The sequence below is a fragment of the Bos grunniens genome, chromosome 19 (assembly GCF_055505025.1).
Source record: "Bos grunniens cultivar Pamir isolate PY7600 chromosome 19, Bosgru_T2T1.0, whole genome shotgun sequence".
Classification (NCBI taxonomy): domain Eukaryota; kingdom Metazoa; phylum Chordata; class Mammalia; order Artiodactyla; family Bovidae; genus Bos; species Bos grunniens.
This window is the reverse complement of record NC_141183.1, coordinates 2,781,017-2,799,806: the sequence shown is the minus strand read 5'-3', so window position 1 is coordinate 2,799,806 and position 18,790 is coordinate 2,781,017. Positions and strand designations below refer to the sequence as shown.

Genomic DNA, 18,790 nt, shown 5'->3' with positions numbered 1-18,790 from the left:
TCTCGTCCATTACCTACATCCTTAGCTTATTTACAACTCACGGACTTATTTTCCTTTCCCTGACCAAACCGTACCAAAGTGGAGTAGATGATGGTAATAGATTTCAACATCTGGACTCAGAGATCAATCCGTGGTCAATGGATTAGCAGGGACTTCCTCTCAAATCAGTGATCATTGTCCCATTTAAAAACGTAATGAAATTTTCCTTTGTTTCTATGCATATTTTGATTTCTTGATTTCTTCTGTGGTTTGTTGGAGGGAGAGGGTGGGATGATTTGGGAGAATGGCATTGAAACATGTATAATATCATATATGAAATGAATCGCTAGTCCAAAAAAAAAAAAAAAAAACTTAATGAGGCGCCATACAAAATTCTACTTGGATTTTTTTCCCCCTGAACTGGAATGAATCACTTCTCCTGCTGGTTGTTGTACCATCTACCAAACACACACATTCCCAGGCGAAGACCCTGTAGGAATGGCCGCAGTGGCTGTCAGGTACTGTCAGGAGAGTTGTTATTTTGGTTTAGTTTCTCTGTTGTGTCCAACTCCTTTGCAAACCCATGGACTATACAGCCTACCAGGCTCCTCTGTCCATGGGATTTCCCAGGCGAGAAGACTGGAGTGGGTTGCTGTTTCTTTCTCCAGGGGATCTTCCCTACCTAGGGATTGAACTCACATCACCTGCACTGGCAGGCAGATTCATCACCACTGAGCCACCTGCGAGAGGTCATCTTAAACCCTCAGAAGCCTGTGAGCCCACCTTACAACTGCCCCTTGAGGTGGCCCTCGGTCTCTGTGGGGACATTGCCATTGACAAGGACCAAAGTGCCCGGCTCACGCCCTCTTCCTCTTCTGTGATGACTCACCTCTCTCAATGAGGACATCCTTCCTTCACCTCAGATAAACATGTGTCTCCCATGGCTCTTATAGGAGGTTCCTGTCCCATTCTACTCCAGATAGCCAGTTCTTTTGACAAAAATGGTAAGAATCTCACACTTACTTCTTACCTTCCAAGTCAGATTTCACTTCCTTCAGGGAAAACCCCCCAAAGCCTCCTAGGATCCTGATATGCAGACTGATGATTTAACTTGTCAGGTTTCAAAGTGAAGAGGGTTGGGACCAATGACAAAATGATGAGTCACCAACAGAGCAGGTGTCAACCAAGGCTGCTGGGACGTCCAGCTTGTTCATGAGCAGTTGTGTGCAGGCAAATTTTAATGATAGGTTCTCCACGGGGAAAAGAAGGACTGGTCGTAGAATTCACCAATTTCTTTTTTTTTTTTTTTTAATTTTTTACTGTAACACAATTGATTTACAATGTTGTATTCATTTTAGGTGCATGGCAAAGTGAGTCAGATAGGTGTATCTTTCTTTTTCTCTGTTCTTTTCTCCTATAGATTGCATTGGGAACCTACACTGCATAACGAGTAGATATATATACTGTATAATATGCCATACAGTTGTCTACTTTATGTATAGCACTGTGTATTTGTCAATACCAGTCTCCTCATTCATTTCCCCCACGTCTTTCACCTTTGCAAACCATAAGTTTGTTTTTCACTTTGTTGTTCAGTCACTGAGTTGTGTTCGACTCTTTGTGACCCCGTGGACTGCAGTATGATAGGCTTCCCTGTCCTTCACTATCTCCTAGAGTTTGCTTAAACTCATGTCCATTGAGTTGGTGAGGCCATCCAGCCATCTCATCCTCTGTCGTCCCTGTCTCCTCCTGCCCCCAATCCCTCCCAGCATCAGAGTCTTTTCCAAAGAGTCAACTCTTCGCATGAGGTGGCCAAAGTTTTGGAGTTTCAGCTTCAACATCAGTCCTTCCAAAGAACAAACAGGACTGATCTCCTTTAGAATGGCCTGGTTGGATCTCCTTGCATCCCAAGGGACTCTCAAGAGTCTTCTCCAACACCACAGTTCAAAAGCATCAATTCTTCCTCGCTCAGCTTTCTTTATAGTCCAACTCTTACATCCATACATGACCACAGGAAAAACCATAGCTTTGACTTGATGGACCTTTGTTAGCAAAGTGACATCTCTGCTTTCTAACGTGCTGTCTAGGTTTGTCATAGTTTTTTTTTTCAAGGAGCTTTTTCAGTTCAGTTCAGTCGATCAGACATGTCCGACTCTTTGCAACCCAATGAAGCTTTCTATATATTTCTAAATCGGTGACTCTATTTTAGTTTTGTACAGAGTTTGCCTAGCTCTGTGGTGTAGACTGTGACCCTGACTGACGCCCAGTTGCTGATGGGATGTGTCAGAGAGCGGGGAGGTAAGAGGGTGTACCTCTTACCCAGTGCTCCTGGGCACTGACAAGGGTCTGCTCCATCAGAGCCCTGGGTCACAAGCTGTGTCTTAGGCTTTGTTCAAGGTCCTAGGTGCTCGTCTCTAAGCTTCTCTTTTAAAATGTGATGTATCTTAAATCACAGTTGCTGCTGCTAAATCACTTCAGTCGTGTCCGACTCTGTGCGACCCCATGGACGGCAGCCCACCAGTCTCCTCTGTCCCTGGGATTCTCCAGGCAAGAACACTGGAGTGGGTTGCCATTTCCTTCTCCAATGCATGAAAGTGAAAAGTGAAAGTGAAGTCGCTCAGTCGTGTCCGACCCTCAGCGACCCTATGGACTGCAGCCTTCCAGACTCCTCCATCCATAGGATTTTCCAGGCAAGAGTACTGGAGTTGGGTGCCATCGCCTTCTCCGAAATCACAGTTACTGAGATGTTATTTGTAAAGTCCAGAGTCTGCTCAGATTCCACTCAAAATTCCACTTTGAAGATCCAATTTCATCAAAATTCAACTTCACAACTCCTGGGAATGAGGATAGGGAGGCAGAGAAAGACAAAGTCCCAGAAAAAGCCACGAGCTTCTAATATTTGGGTCAGAATAAAAAAAAGTTAGCCTTCAGTGTCTGTACTGGAAATAGAATTGGGCAAAGCTGATATATATTAAATTATATATGTATCACTAAGCAATGATTAGATACCACTAAGTCTTAATCAAAGTCGTCATTTTCTTTAATGGAATGAAAACCTGGATTTTAAAAGGCTGGCTTGTTAAGAGGGGGAGTACAAAAAGTGATTTAAAGTTTTAACTGCTTTGTTCTGAAGTCAGTCAGAGAAGGAGAAATACCATCTGATGTCCCTTAGATCGAGAATCTAAAAGTAAATGATACAAATAGACTTATTTATAAAAAAGAATCATAGACTTAGAGAAGAAATGTATGATTGCAGGGGGCAAAGAATAAGGGTAGGAGGAAGGGACAGTTAGGGAATTTGGGATGGGCAGGTACACACGACTCTACTTAAAATGGATAACCAACAAGGACCTATTGTACAGCACAGGGAATTCTGCTCCGTGTTCTGTGGCAGCCTGGATGGGAGGGGAGTTTGGGGGAGAAGGGAAAAATGTATCTGTATGGCTGAGTCCCTTCACTGCTCACCTGAAACTGTCACAACATTGTTAATCAGCTATACTCCAATATAAAATAAAAAAAATTTTTTTCAAAAGAAAAGCAGGCAAATTTTCCTTTCCATCAAAAAAAAAAAAGTTTTAAATGTTTCCCTGTAATTCAGTAAACCTTTATGAAGTCCTTATCATGAATTAAGAAAACTCTATAAATATTTAACTTAAAATTCTGCAAATGAATACACTTCTTTTCATGTGGTTCCTTCCTCACTCTCAGGTAGACAGCTGCCTTCTTTAAAGCTGTGGGTGTGCTTGGGACCATTCTTTATGGAATCCACACTGCAGTAGTTACTTATGAGTCACTCCTTCCAAAGGGTGTAATTTACACCCTTCTTCTGTTCATCCTGAAGGCAACTGGTGGAAACAAAGTCTCTTAACACAGAATAGGAGTTAGCAGAGAGAGTCAAAGTGTTTATTTGGCTTGATGGCTGGCTCTAGGATGCAGAGAAGTATGAGACAGAGCTGGAGTGGTGAACTGCATCTGGCAAGTCAGGTCCAAGAATTTCAATTATTCTCAGCCAGGATGCTAGAGCTTTGATCAGGGGAGTAAGACCATTTGATTAGAATTTAAGAGCATGTGTTCTGGCAGCGATGGTGAGACTGGATTGGCCAGACAACAGATAGGGAGGAAAGTGAGGAAGATACTATTTTCTTGGGCTCCAAAATCACTGTGGACAGTGACTGCAGCCATGAAATTAAAAGACGGTTGCTTCTTGGGAAAAAAGCTATGACAAACCTAGGCAGTATATTAAAAAGCAGAGATGCCAGTTTGCAGATCAAGATTCACATAGTCAAAGCTATGGGTTTTCCAGTAGTCACATATGGATTTGAGAGTTGGACCACAAAGAAGACTGAGCAATGAAGAATTGATTTTTCAAATCATGGTGCTGGAGAAGACTCCTGAGAGTCCCTTGGACTGCAAGGAGATCAAACCAGTCCATCCTAAAGGAAATCAACACTGAATATTTATTGGAAGGACTGATGCTGAAGCTGAAGCTCCAGTACTTTGGCCACCTGATATGAAGAGCCAGCTCATTAGAAAAGACCCTGATGCTGGGAAAGATTGAAGGCAGGAGGACAAGAAGGTGACAGAGGATGAGATGGTTGGATGGCATCACCAACTCAATGGACATGAGTTTGAGCAAACTCTGAGAGATAGAAGAGGACAGGCAAGCCTGGCGTGATGCAGTCCATGGGGTCACAAAGAGTCATATACAACTTAGCAACAGAACAACAACCACAGCAAGGGGAAGAAGCAGAGGGAACAGACTCAAGAGGGACTTGGGGATCTGAATCCCCAAGAAGCAGAAGTTTTTCAGGGAGGGAGAGAGAAAAGAAAGAGGAATTGCTCAGAGAAGGGAGGGGTTGGGGGAGAGTCAAGGAAGATCTCAAAGGAAAGGTGGGTATGGTTGCAGTCAGGTCTGCAGGGTGGATGGCAAGAAGCTGGTGACTTTATTTCCTGGTTCCATAAGGGGGTGGACAGTGGGTACAGAAGGCAGGATCTGAGATTTAAAGAGGATGGAAAATATTTGAAACCATCAGCGTAGGGAAGTTAGAAACTATGCTGTTGCGGGGCTGTGTTGAGGGTTCATCCTTGGGAATGTTCCATGGGGTATCTGACATGTTTTCATGTGGTAGCCTTTGTTAGGAAGCTACAGAACCTGCTGTAAAAACACATCATATTTAGAAAAAGTTGCTTCCCTAGTGGTTCAGAAGGTAAAGAATCTGCCTGCAAAGTTGCATCAGTATATCTAATTCACTGTTTTTCTTTTATTGTGAGAAAGCTGAATTGGAAAATTGCATTGATAAAAGAAAAGTAATTTATAACCATCCTGACTGATACAACAAATTAACAAATACAACAAATTAAAAAACAAACCATCTGGTTGAAAATGTGCATTTAGAAACGCTGTTTGACACACTCCTGTTCGGGACCCCCCTCCCCTGTAACGACCTGTGTCTCTAGTTCTCAGTGAAATTCACCAAGAAAAACCAATGCTTTGGGATTAAAGAATTTTAACAAGGTAACTTATTCCATCCTGGGTTTCCAGATTGACCACTAAATGGACTTTATGACAAAAACAGTGAACTTCCCACAAACGCTTGTTCCGAAAACATTTGTTAGGCAGCGCCACCGCACCCCCCCACCCCAGCTGCCCCCGTCCTCAAACAAGCCCCTGACATCAGCGATGGGAATGGGAGCGAACAGGCAATTCGACGCGTCCTGGTGTGGAACTCCGAAATTTAGTCGGGGAACAAACCCCAGTGAGGTCATGTCTCGCTCAGGATTAAATGGCTAACTCCAATTCTGTGATCATATTAAGAAAAATGCACGTTAAAATGCCCAGGAATTTTTCCTTTGTTTGATTCAGAATTAAACTTGCACACACGTCATGTCTGCAAAAGGAGCGTTTCCCCATGTCAGATGCTTTCTCTGACTCTCATAGGATGCGAAAGAAAATAAAGAGCACGCTACCTTCTTCAGCTGGCTGGGTCGTGTACCTTACCACACCTCTGGAGTGGTATAGACAAATGTAGATTTGTGTATACTCCAAAAAGGCAAGTCAGCAAAGCAGAAATAGAGATACAGACGTAGAAAACAAATATATGGATACCAAGAGGAAAAGAGGGGAATTGGGAGACTGACATATATACACTATTGATCACATCTGTGGTTTTTCCAGTCGTCATGGGCAGATATGAGAGTTGGACAATAAAGAAGGCTGAGTGCAGAAGAATCGATGCTTTTACATTGTGCTGGAGAAGACGCTCGGTGGTCGTTTGGACAGCAAGGAGATCAAACCAGTCAATCCTCAAGGAAATCAACCCTGAATACTCATTGGAAGGACTATTGCTGAGACGCCAATACTTTGGCCAGCTGATGTGAAGAGCCGACTCCTTGGGAAAAGATCCTGATGCTGGGGAAGATTGAAGGCAGGAGAAGAAGGAGGCGGCAGAAGATGAGCTGGTTAGACAGCATCACTGACTCAATGGGCATGAATTTGAGCAAACCCCGGGAGACAGTGAAGGACAAGGAAACCTGTATGCTGCAGTCCATGGGGTCACAAAGAGTCAGACACGACTTAGTGACTGAACAACACAAACAACCACATAAAATACATAACTGACGAGAACACACCACACAGCACCAGGGGCTCTACTTAATGCACTGTAGTGACCGCGCTGGGAAGAAGTCCAAAAGGGAGGGGATACACGGATATGGATGGCTGATTCATGTCGCTGGGCAGTAGAAACTAACACAGCATTGTAAATCCACTGTAGTCCAATAAAAATTACTTAAAAAGGCAAGTTTATATCAAAAAACCTTAACCAAGTTGCTCGCTATTAACTGCTCAGTCTGCACAGGTCATTGAAAGCCCTGAGGTTAAACACAGCCCTGCCTCCCCAACCCCAAATTATCCCAGGTCTGAGAGACATATTTTTCAGTAGAGCAAGTAAACATCAACTGATTTATGAAGACAATTGCCTTTATTCTCCATATGACATAATGCTTAATTGTTAGGTATCCATGCTTGTCTGACGGCTAACACAATCTGGAAAACTAGCCAGTTACCCAGTTTATAAATCTTTGCTCCAAATGTTCTGTGCTGTCACATGAGATTATTTCCTTTGGAAATGTGAGCCATTATTTTGATTAATAGGGGCTTCCCTGGTGGCTCAACTGGTAAAGAATCCGCCTGCAATGCAGGAGACCCAGGTTTGATTCCTGGGTCGGGAAGATCCCCTGGAGAAGGGAAAGGCAACCCACTCCAGGATTCTGGCCTGGAGAATTCCTTGAACCAAATAGTCCATGGGGTCGCAAAAGAGTGGGATGTGACTGAGTAACTCTTATGTATTGCATATATGAGTGCTGTGCTGTGCTCGGTCACTTCAGTCATGTCAGCTCTTTGCGACCCCATGGACTGTAGCCTACCAGGCTCCTCTGTTCATGGGATTCTCCAGGCAAGAATACCGGAGTGGGTTGCCACTTCCTACTCCAGGAGTTCTTCCCGACCCAGGGATCAAGCCCACGCTTCTTCTGGCTCCTGCACTGGCAGCTGGATTCTTTACCACTAGCACCACCCGGGAAACCCACGGCAGGTATGCCACATACGTATGAGTACTAAACCTTTGGTAGCAACTTCACAGAAATTGCTTCCATGCTTAAGCAACCCATAAGATAGCAATTTTTAAATAAAACAACCATATCGATAGACTTTCCCAAAGAATAGACGACTCTCACTATGAATCAAAGTTAACAGAAGGATTAGAACTGAAGCCTTCTAAAAATTCAAAGATCATGTACTTCTCAGTTAATAAAGGCAAAATAGACCACCTCAAAGAACTAGTAAACTTAAACTCAAATACTAAACTTAAACTTCATCACAGGTGAAGTCATTTCACAAAGAAATTGCTTCCATGCTTAAGCAACCCATAAGATAGCAATTTTTAAATAAAACAACCATATCGATAGACTTTCCCAAAGAATAGACGACTCTCACTATGAATCAAAGTTAACAGAAGGATTAGAACTGAAGCCTTCTAAAAATTCAAAGATCATGTACTTCTCAGTTAATAAAGGCAAAATAGACCACCTCAAAGAAATAGTAAACTTAAACTTAAATACTAAACTTAAACTTCATCACAGGTGAAGTCATTGCACAAAGAAAATGACCCCCATTCGGATTGTGTGCAGGAAGCACATGGAGCGATAGCTTTGCTGCAACGACCTGGAAAGAGAACTCTGAGAAATGCTGAATTATCACCCATCTGAACCAGGTCAAAGGAGTCTTGACCCAAGTTTGAACCAGTTCCAACAGTCCGTCCGGTTTTTAAAATTACTGGCACTCCACTGAATGTCCAGTGGCCCTAAGTGATTATCTAATCTTGGGCAGGGCTCATCCTGTCATTTAAAGGTTTGGCTTCCCAGTTGACGCAGCGATGTAATCTACCTGCCAATGCAGGAGACACAGGTTCAGTCCCTGGGTGGGGAAGATCCCCTGGAGAAGGAAATGGCAACCCACTCCAGTGTGCTTGCCTGGAGAATGTGGGCTACAGTCCACAGGGTTGCAAAGAATCAGACATGACTTAGCAACCAAACAACATATAGAAATAATAAAATATTGTAGAAATGAGATGAGAACAAGCAGGGGCTGTCATTCAGTTTGCTTTAGCAAGCTAGTCTCTGACCATCACTCATGTTTGGCAGAGACTCAAACGGAGGCAGAAGAATGGGAAAGAATTACAGCTTAAAACAAACAAACAAAAAATGGTTTCAGGTATGGTCTGATCCAGGGCTGTGGGCTTGAGAAGCTGAGATCAGGTTAACTGGAATGAGGTGTTTTCTGCAATGAGCAGTCCTCCGGTTGGTTCTAAGTTAGAAGTACGGGAAAAACTTGGGGATGTTGGAAGTCAATGACCAATTCTTGACCATTGTGGATCCACTGCTACAAAAATGTATTTTTCAGGGGTGTTTGCTACAGAACTCAGTGGTCAGAGGTGTTTTGTTGTATAAGATATTGGCCTTCGTTTGTATACTCAACCTCTCAAAACAATCATTACAACCTGGTTGTGGGAAATGTGGGAAAACCACTTTACAGACATGTGTTTCATGAAACTGCAGCTTCCATAACAACACTTAAAGCTGCTATTGTTGCCCTGAAAAATAAGGACCAAACAACAGGGTTGGCCAAAATATTTGAGCCTGTTTTTCCCGGCAGATACTCTGTGAAGGTTACTTCTATATTCAGTTTGATCCCACCCCAAGAAGCCTTAAGTAAATGCAAATGTTACTATTGTTATTTTATTTTATTTTTTTTAGGCTAGGAAGTCTGGAAAATATAGAGGGAGCTTCAGAATGCAGGGCAGCTGTCTGGGGCCCACGAGAAAAGTTATGGAAGAAAATCTGAGTCATGAATTACTGCGTCAAGACCCGAATCCCAATTTTCTTCATGTTTACAGGATAACTACTTCAGAGAACACTTCATGCCTTCCACCTTTCCTTAATTCACGGTTAAATGTTCCTTTTATTTTCCCCTTTCCATGTTGCCTTTCCTTTCCTCTTTGTGAAATGTATTTTTCCATGTTGTTTATGGACAGTATTAATGTTACCTACTTCAGTTCAGTTCAGTCACTCAGTCATGTCCGACTCTTTGCAACCCCATGAATCGCAGCACACCAGGCCTCCCTGTCCATCACCAACTCCCACAGTTCAAACTCATGTCCATCAAGTCAGTGATGCCATCCAGCCATCTCATCCTCTGTTGTCCCCTTCTCCTCATGCCCCAATCCCTCCCAGCATCAGTGTCTTTTCCAATGAGTCAACTCTTCCCATGAGGTGGCCAAGTACTGGAGTTTCAGCTTTAGTATCATTCCTTCCAATGAACACCCAGGACTGATCTCCTTTAGGATGGACTGGTTGGATCTCCTTGCAGTCCCAGGGACTCTCAAGAGTCTTCTCCAACACCACAGTTCAAAAGCACCAATTCTTAAGTGCTCAGCTCTCTTCACAGTCCAACACTCACATCCATACATGACCACTGGAAAAACCATAGCCTTGACTAGACAGACCTTTGTTGGCAAAGTAATGTCTCTGCTTTTCAATATGCTGTGTAGGTTGGTCATAACTTTCCTTCCAAGGAGTAAGTGTCTTTTAATTTCATGGCTGCAGTCACCATCTGCAGTGATTTTGGAGCCCAGAAAAATAAAGTCTACACTGTTTCCACTGTTTCCCCATCCCTCTTCCATGAAGTGATGGGACCAGATGCCACGATCTTCGTTTTCTGAATGTTGAGCTTTAAGCCAACTTTTTCACTCTCCTCTTTCACTTTCATCAAGAGGCTTTTTAGTTCCTCTTCACTTTCTGCCATAAGGGTGGTGTCATCTGCGTATCTGAGGTTATTGGTATTTCTCCCGGTAATCTTGATTCCAGCTTGTGCTTCTTACAGTCCAGCATTTCTCATGATGTACTAGTGATGATTAATCGAATGCCAATAGTCAGGATGAACCTTCAGAGTGATGAGTCAGAACTTTAAGCAGGAAAACAAATGCTTCCCCCTCATACCAGCTTACCATTCCATGCTGGCCAACATCAACTAAAAGCCTAACAGTAGAAAGAATCTAGAAAAAGAAAGTAAAACCACTCTTCATTTTGTTGTGTTTCTCTTCTCTTTTCTGGGGCTTCCCTGTTGGCTCAGTGGTAAAGAACCTGCCTGCCGATGCAGGAGACGCAGGGTCAATCCCTGGGTCAAGAAGATCCCCTGGAGAAGGAAATGGCAACCCACTCTAGTATTCTTACCCGGGAAATCCCATAGACAGAGGAGCCTGGCGGGCTACAGTCCAGGACATCACAAAGAGTCAGACACGACTGAGCAACTAAACAGCAACTCTTTTCTGAGGCAAGTCTGGAGCCTCTCATTTGTTTCTGTCATTGTCTTTTATGGACTGAAGTGTGACCTCCCAGAAAGATATTCTGAAGTTCTAGCCTCTGGTACCTGTCAATAACCGCACCTGATTTGGAAACAGTCTTCACAGATGTAATCGAGTGAAGATGAGGTCATCAGAGTCGGCCCTCAGCTGGTGTGAAAGTTGTCCTTCAAAGAAGGACCACACACAGAGCGACGAAGCCTGGGAAGCCCGTGAAGATGCAGACAGAGACGTGGCCACAAATCAAGAAACGCCCGGGGCTACCGGAAGCTGGACGCGGGAAGGGAGGGGCTTCCTGTGAGGCTTTGGAAGGAGGGTCGTGTTGACTTCAGACTTCCGGCTTGGGAGCTGTGAGACAATAGGTTTCTGTTTTGTTAAGCCAGCCAGCTAATGGCGTTGCGGGAAGCTGATCAACATCCATACTGGGATCTGAAAGCGTCTCCTGTGTCCTTTAGGACTTTCTCCATCTACCTCTTCCTCTCTGAGGAATCTGCTACTACCTTTCAATCTTGGCAAATTGTTAGATGAGTAAATTCAGTGATTTCAAACCAGCTGCTTGACATAAATCAACGTGGTTTTTTTTGTTGTTTTTTGTTTTTCTCCAGAAATGCCATTCTGGACATTAAACTTACTCTTAGGTTGTAACATATCACATTATCAAGAAGTGACAGAAATCTTTAAAAGTTGCTCTTCAGTTTTACATGGTACCTACAGATCACTAGGTATCTTTTTCCTAGGGGTAAGTCTGCTTTTATAGTTTTATCACATAAATCTGATTATACAGGCTAAAGGGAGCAAGAACATATTTGGAAGATGTGGTTTAAGTTATTTTGTTCCCATATGGAAACTGAGATTCATAAGACAATAAAAAACTAACAAAATATATATGTATATATGTATGTATGTATATATATATATCCCTCTACAGTTTATGCAAATGTGCTCTTAAATAGATATTTTCAAAGTTTTCATTTGTAACGCAGACCACATTTTAGACCTTCTGGTCTAAAAAAACACCTGATTTTCTGGTCCATAAATGAGGTTCTGCTTACACAGGATAAATAACCACCCCTCCCTGCCTCACTCGCTCTAAGTTAAGCTCCCCCGACCCTGCCCAGGTCATCATAATACCTGATTGTATAGTTGATGTAACAGAGAGTCTCAAAATAAATGTATTATAGGAGAGGGTAAAATAAAGGAAAGGTCACTCTTCATGGAGTAGGGGGTCAGAGTGATTCTGAGCCACCAGGGAAGCCCTTTGTTATCAAGGAATAAATCCTGAATATTCATTGGAAGGACTGATTTTGACGCTGAAACTCCAATACTTTGGCCACCTGCTGTGAAGAACTGATTCATTTGAAAAGACCCTGATGCTGGGAAGGATTGAAGGCGGGAGGAGATTGAGCCACTGAACTGAACCGAAATCCTATTATATATAATTCCTAGTTAGTCAGCGTTAAGTCTCTCGGTCATGTATGACTCTTCTCGACCCCATGGACTATAGCCTGCCAGGCTGCCCTGTCCATGGGATTCTTCAGGCAAGAATACTGCACTGGGTAGCCATTTCCTCCTCCAAGGGATCTTCCCAACCTAGGATCGAACCCAAGTCTCCATTATGGCAGACAGATTCTGTATCATCTGAGCCTCCAGGGAAGCCCAATAAGCCTAACTTTTTATTCTTTGCCCCAAAGAAGTAAATGCCGTTCCTTGCCCCCTCCCACCCCATTTATTGGGTTCTAGGTGGTCAGTATGAGACAGGCTGAGACCTGGGACCTGGAAGCCTTTGCTGCAGCGCCTGGGCATGAACACACATCTCCCGGAGCAACAGATAGAAAGAAACTATAAAGGGCTACAAATGATCCAGTGCAGGCAGAGTTGGGGCAAATTATGAACAAGTTACAAAAAAGACTGAATAAAAACCAGCTGCCACTTCTGAGGTGTTGGAAGCAAAGCAGGGTACTACACGTGATTCCTACACACAGCACCAGGAAGGAGGTGGGCTAACCACCAAAGCCACCCTTCCACCTGACCCGCCAGTCTGCCCCCATTAAGGCCCCACAGAGATGGAGCAAGGTCACCTTACCCACCCGATCCTGCTGCAGCATAACCCTTCTGTAAAGCCTCCCTGGAATTCCTCTTCTTAATTCCTACTGATTAAAGAGTTGAATAGGTCAATAACAAGTAGGCTACTTGCAAATTTATGATTTATAAGACATGATGCCAGTCCATAGGAAGTTAGTAAGCAGTTTCGAAGACAAGAGGTAACAAACAGGAAATAATCACTTAAGTTGTATTTTTATTTCAGTTATGTTTCCACAGTCAACTGAGTGGGAAACTGTCATGGAGGATGGTGGGTAAGCAGAAGAGGAGATGGAAACCAGCATGAATTCGAAAGGAGCTCCTTGTTGGTTTATTTCAGTTGGAAAGGTATTCTGTAAAAGGTGGATGTAAGTTGCTTCAATCGTGTCCGACCCTTTTGCGATCGCAAACCAGGCTCCTCTGTCCATGGGATTTCCCAGGCAAGAACCCCGGAGTAGGTTGTCATTTCCTCATCCAGGGGATCTTCCCGACTCAGGGATGGAATCCATGTCTCCTGCATTGGCAGATGGATTCTGTACCACTGAGCAACAAGGGAAAAGAGGACTTGGTTCTAACTTTGAGACATCTGTTCAAATAAGAGGGAGGGGGCTTACATACTCCAGATGGGAGGAAATAGCACCGCATTTTTGTCAAGTGAGAAAGAGAAATGGTGGCAGCGAGGTCCAAGACATGAATTTGGATCCCAAATGGCAAAACTTTTACTTGCCTGGCTAAGGACTTAAAGTCTTTTTTCAGTAGCCATAAACCTGCTAAACAGCATTTCTGAAAGGTTTTGGTTACATTTCTGGCCATCAAGGCAAATGAAATGGAGGACATGTCCATTTTTCAGATTCTCTCTTTGACAAACTCAGCAAAATTGCATGGTACTTTATACATTCCTGGTCACTTAAGTAGAGAAACAGCAGATCATTGAAGAGAGACTAAAGAATTTGATCATTCCCAGTGACAACTATAGGCTTTTAAGTATCTTTAACAGATAAATATGCTAAATGAACCCAATGAATTAAACTCAGCGTGTAAGGAAGACTCTGTGCGTCTAAATGAGGTCCATAATCCAGCCCAGAAAAGAAAAGTACCTGGGAAAATAAATTCCAAAGGTTTCCACTGGCCTCAATTACCCACGTGCTGTGTCAATCTTACCCAGCCAGACTGTAACAAAGATGACCTGTTTTCTACTAGCTGGAGGTTTGTGAGAAAGCACAGAGTGTTTTGCGGTAAACTTTCCCCCTTATCTTAGAGCTTTCAAGCCTGCAGCATTTTCTTTCAAGGGGAAAACAAAAAACCCAGAACAATTACCCCCATTCAATTATAAAATCGCCATCATCAGCCTTTTTGCCACTGACCCTTAGGACAGAAGCAGAATCAGCAGGATCTGCCTGGATCCAGTCGCCCTGTTTTACCAGCACAAATACTTTGGCAGATAAGTGTGTGATTAAATTCAAGGTGGAGCCTAAAAAAATAAATGCTTGAGCACATGACGGAACAGCTTTCCTGCTGTACAAAGAGGCAGCTGAGACTGGACCGAAGTGGCCCCTTCCAGTCCCGGTCAGAGCTCTTAGCTTAAAGCTTCCCCAGGATGTCAGCACCAGACCTTGGATGATGGAGACAGTTACTGCCAAGGTTAGAGAGTGCTAAGAATACACACTCTGCCTTTATCTTGAGTGTGATATAACTAGAGATTCTAAACAGAGTTAGTCAGAGCCGTGTGTTCTCTGTAAATATTGAAGTAACTAGCTTTTAATGTTTTATCTACATACAGATTTGGTAAACAGAGATGTGGGTAACCTTCGGGGAAAATGTTACACTTGGTGGCAAGCCTAGTTTGCAGCTCAATATTTTCCCTTCTTCCTAGTGAAGTTAGTTTATGTATCAGTGGCCCCTCTGGTTACAAACCACCGCATAATGGAAACCCTGTAGGTTTACACCTCAGTAACATAAAGTGTGTGTGGTTTTTTTTTTCCTCAGGGTCTCCTCCCAGTCAAAAATCCCAGCTTTAGGAGCTCTGGGAGCAAACAAACAAAGACCCATGGCTTTAGGTGGTTGTTTCTCTTCCAACTTCGAGCCCATTTTTTTGGGAGGGGGGTGGGGGGGAGGCAAGAATACTGGAGTAGGTTGCCATTCCCTTCTCCAGGAGATCTTCCTGACCCAGGGACTGAAGCCATCTGAGCCACCAGGCAAAGCTAAATCATCTGCCTGCAAGGTGGGAGACCTGGGTTCAATCCCCGGGTTGGGAAGATCCCCTGGAGAAGGAAATGGCAACCCACTCCAGTACTCTTGCCTGGAGAATCCCGTGGACAGAGGAGCCTGGTGCATGGGGTCGACAAAGAGTCAGACAGGACTGAGTGATTTCACGTTCACTTTCTCTTCCAACTTCAGGAATCTGGGCATAGGGAGAGTTCAGTGAAAGCAGGCATAAGGTCTCCTTGCTGGCGGCTAAAATTCATGTACAAATTATGCAAGGTTCATAGTTCCATCTAGACACAAATATTTAGGTGGCCAAATGATATGGCTTAAATACCCAAACCCTGTTACAGAACCCTTCTGAGGTCTTCAACAAGTGTTCTCTACTATTGCGGGTCCATGAAGAGGACAGAGGACTCAGTTGTTCTGCCTGTTCATACCTCTACACTCCATCTCTCTCTCTCTCTCTCTCTCCAGAAGAGCAACTTTCATACTTTTTGGTAGACACAAGGCTATCATTTTTCATCACTGAGTTTTCAAATTGAATTTGTAGTTTATTTTAAGCTGAAGACTTTAGGGATTTTCCTGGTAGTTCGGTGGCTAAGACTCCACACTCCCAGCGCAGGGAGCCTGGGTTTGATCCCTGGTCAGGGAGCTAGATCCCACAGGCAGCAACTAAGAGGTCAAGGGCTGCAGCTAAAAATCCTGCCTGCTGCAACTAAGGCCTAGTGCAGCCAAATAAATAAATGTTTTAAAAAATGGTGTAGGATAGCGATTCAGCGAACATGTATATATGTGTGTTTATGCATATATATACATACATGATTCATAATGATTCATATACGATTCCGCAAATATTAATAGATATGTATATGTATCTAGGTATACATATATGATTCAGCAAACATGCGTGCTTATTCACTCAGGCATATCTGATTCTTTGCGACTCCGTGGACTGTAGCCCAACAGGCTCCTCTGTCCATGGGGATTCTCGAGGCAAGAATGCTGGAGTGGGTTGCCATTTCCTCCTCCAGAAGATTGTCCAGATCAAATCTGGGTCTCCTATGTTGCAGACAGATTCTTTACCATCTGAGCTACCAGGGATTCAGCAAATATATATATATATATATATATGTATATGTATATGTATTCAGCAAATACTTGTTAAAAAAACTGAAGACTTTTACTGAACCATATTAAGATCTATACATTTTAAATAATTCAAGAACATGGACCTAAAATTGGCCATTGGGCAAAGGTACAATGAGAGACCTGGCAGAATCCCATGAACAGACAACCAATAAAATGTTGGTGACAAAGACAGAGATCACGCCTCCTCCCTGAGCTTTTACTAAAGCCCCAAGTAGGAAAAAAAAGAAAAAAAGCACTTGACTTCATTTGATTTCTTTTCATAGCAGCCACTAATAACTTCGAATACCGACACAAAGGACCATCCAGTTTATTCATAAATTAGAAGTGGTCCTGTCTTTCACGTTTAGAAATAATGCAGCATCCAGCAGAGGCTGTCACTTTGCTTCTGTTCTCACAGAGGACCAAATTCACTAGATGAGTCACTCACAGAATTAACCTTTTTAATGAAATCCAGTCCCCTGAGAATGTCAGCATTTCTAAAGTGCCAGTCCGCCACGTGTTTTTTGTTTCATGTTCATTTCCCCCAGACTCATAAGGGCTTCCCTGGTGGCTGAGACGGTAAAGAATCTGCCTGCAATGCAGGAGACCTGGGTTCCATCCCTGGGTCAGGAAGATCCCCTGGAGGAGAGAATGGCAACCCACTCCAGTATTCTTGCCTGGAGAATCCCACGGACAGAGGAGCCTGGTGGTCTGCAGTCCATGAGATCCCAAAGAGTCGGACACGACTGAGTGACTAACACACTCACAGACACACACTCTTAAGAGCTGTGTATCTCAGCCATCACTGACCAATTTAAAGAGAAACACAAGTCTGGTGGTGGTGAAGTGCCTTGGCCCACATATTCTGCTGGTTCCCAAACCTGACTGTGGGTGTGAATCACCTGCAGGCTTTGTTAGATGCACTGGGCTCCCTCCCCAGAGCCGATGGGGACTGGCTGGGACCTCGGATGCTCTGCTGCAGAGCTTGCTCCTGGACACATGTCTCCTCCAGGAACAGAATACAAGAAACTGCTCGGAACTAAAATCAACAGTGTGCGTGGGCAGTGGGGGCAAAGTCTGGACTGCAGGGACACAAAGAGACCAAAACCCCCAACTGGCCCCTCTGAAGATCCAGGCGCAAAACCTTGAGTGTCTCCTGCACACAGCACCACTTCAGAGGCTGGGCCAAACACCTAAACCACCCTGACTTGACCCCTGGACACACTCCTACCCATCACCTCAAATAAGGAACCGGCCCACCTTGGGGAGCGAGCAGACAAGGGCATCTATTGCTTGTTCTCACTCCCTCCTGCCACAGGAGGGACCCCAATAAAACCCCACCTGAGCTTCCTGTCCAGCCTCAACTTCTATTGATTCAGGAGGCCAAGAACCCTGGCTGCTGACAGACTCGGAAGAGCTGAGATGGAGCCTGAGAGTTTGCATCTTTTACAAGTTCTATTTTACTGATGCTTTTGAACTGTGATGCCAAAGAAGACTCTTGAGAGTCCCTTGGACTGCAAGGAGATCCAATCAGTCCATCCTAAAGGAAATCAGTCCTGGATATTCACTGGAAGGACTGAGGCTGAAGCCGAAGCTCCAATAATATGGCCACGTGATGCAAAGAGCTGACTCATTGGAAAAGACCCTGATGCTGGGAAAGATTGAAGGCGGGTGGAGAAGGGGATGACAGAGGATGAGATGGTCGGATGGCATCACTGACTCAATATACATGAGTCTGAGCGAACTCCGGGAGATGTGGAGGACAGGGAAGCCTGGCGTGCTGCAGTCTATGGGTTCACAAAGAGTCAGCTACTGAAAAAGAACAAACAAGAAGTTCTCACCTGATCTGAACTCTGTTAGAGCCAGTCCACACTTTGAGAACCTCAAACGTAAGTCACAAAAGGCATCAGGGGCAGAACCTGGATTAAAACCGAGGTCTGTCTGATTCTATGGTACAAATTGCCCACTGAGAAGGTAGCTGTCATCCTCTGAAGACTTCTCTCTTGCAGAGATCGAGGACAAGGAGGAGGAGACATGTGGTATTCGAGAGAGACGTGGATATGGAAGTGACACCCTGGGATGTGGGTTGCCTTGTCTGCCTTGTATCACTTGACTGACCTGATCCTTAATGTTTCCACCGATATCCTTAAGAATTCTATGAGTAATGTTACTCAGCCATAAAAAGGAAGGCATGTGAGCCAGTTCTAATGACGTAGATGAACCTAGAGTGTATTATACAGAGCGAAGTAAGTCAAAAAGAGAAAAACAAATTTCTTATATCAAAGCATACATATGAAATCTAGGAAGATGGCACCGATGAATCTATCTACAGGGCAGCAATGGAGTTGCAGATACAGAGAAGACACTTGTGGACACAGTGGGGGAAGGAGAGGGTGGACAAGTGAGAGGAGCGTGGAAGCATAGACAGTAATATATGTAAAAGAGACGGCTGGTGGGGGCGTTGCGGTATAGCAGAGGGAGCT

At 44.0% G+C, this 18,790-nt stretch overlaps 1 protein-coding gene across 8 annotated transcripts in view; it reads right to left on the bottom strand.

Moving 5' to 3' along the window:
* KCNJ16 (potassium inwardly rectifying channel subfamily J member 16) overlaps positions 1 to 18,790 on the bottom strand; it is an 86,811-nt gene that overhangs the window by 30,878 nt on the left and 37,143 nt on the right. Inside the window, exon 1 of one of the 8 annotated variants that reach the window (XM_086355923.1) lies at positions 10,980 to 11,243. The exons of the other annotated variants lie outside the window; for them this stretch is intronic. The gene's annotated coding sequence lies outside the window, so the exon portion shown is untranslated. Of the gene's footprint in view, positions 1 to 10,979; positions 11,244 to 18,790 lie in introns of those variants that run through there. 8 annotated transcript variants of the gene reach the window in all.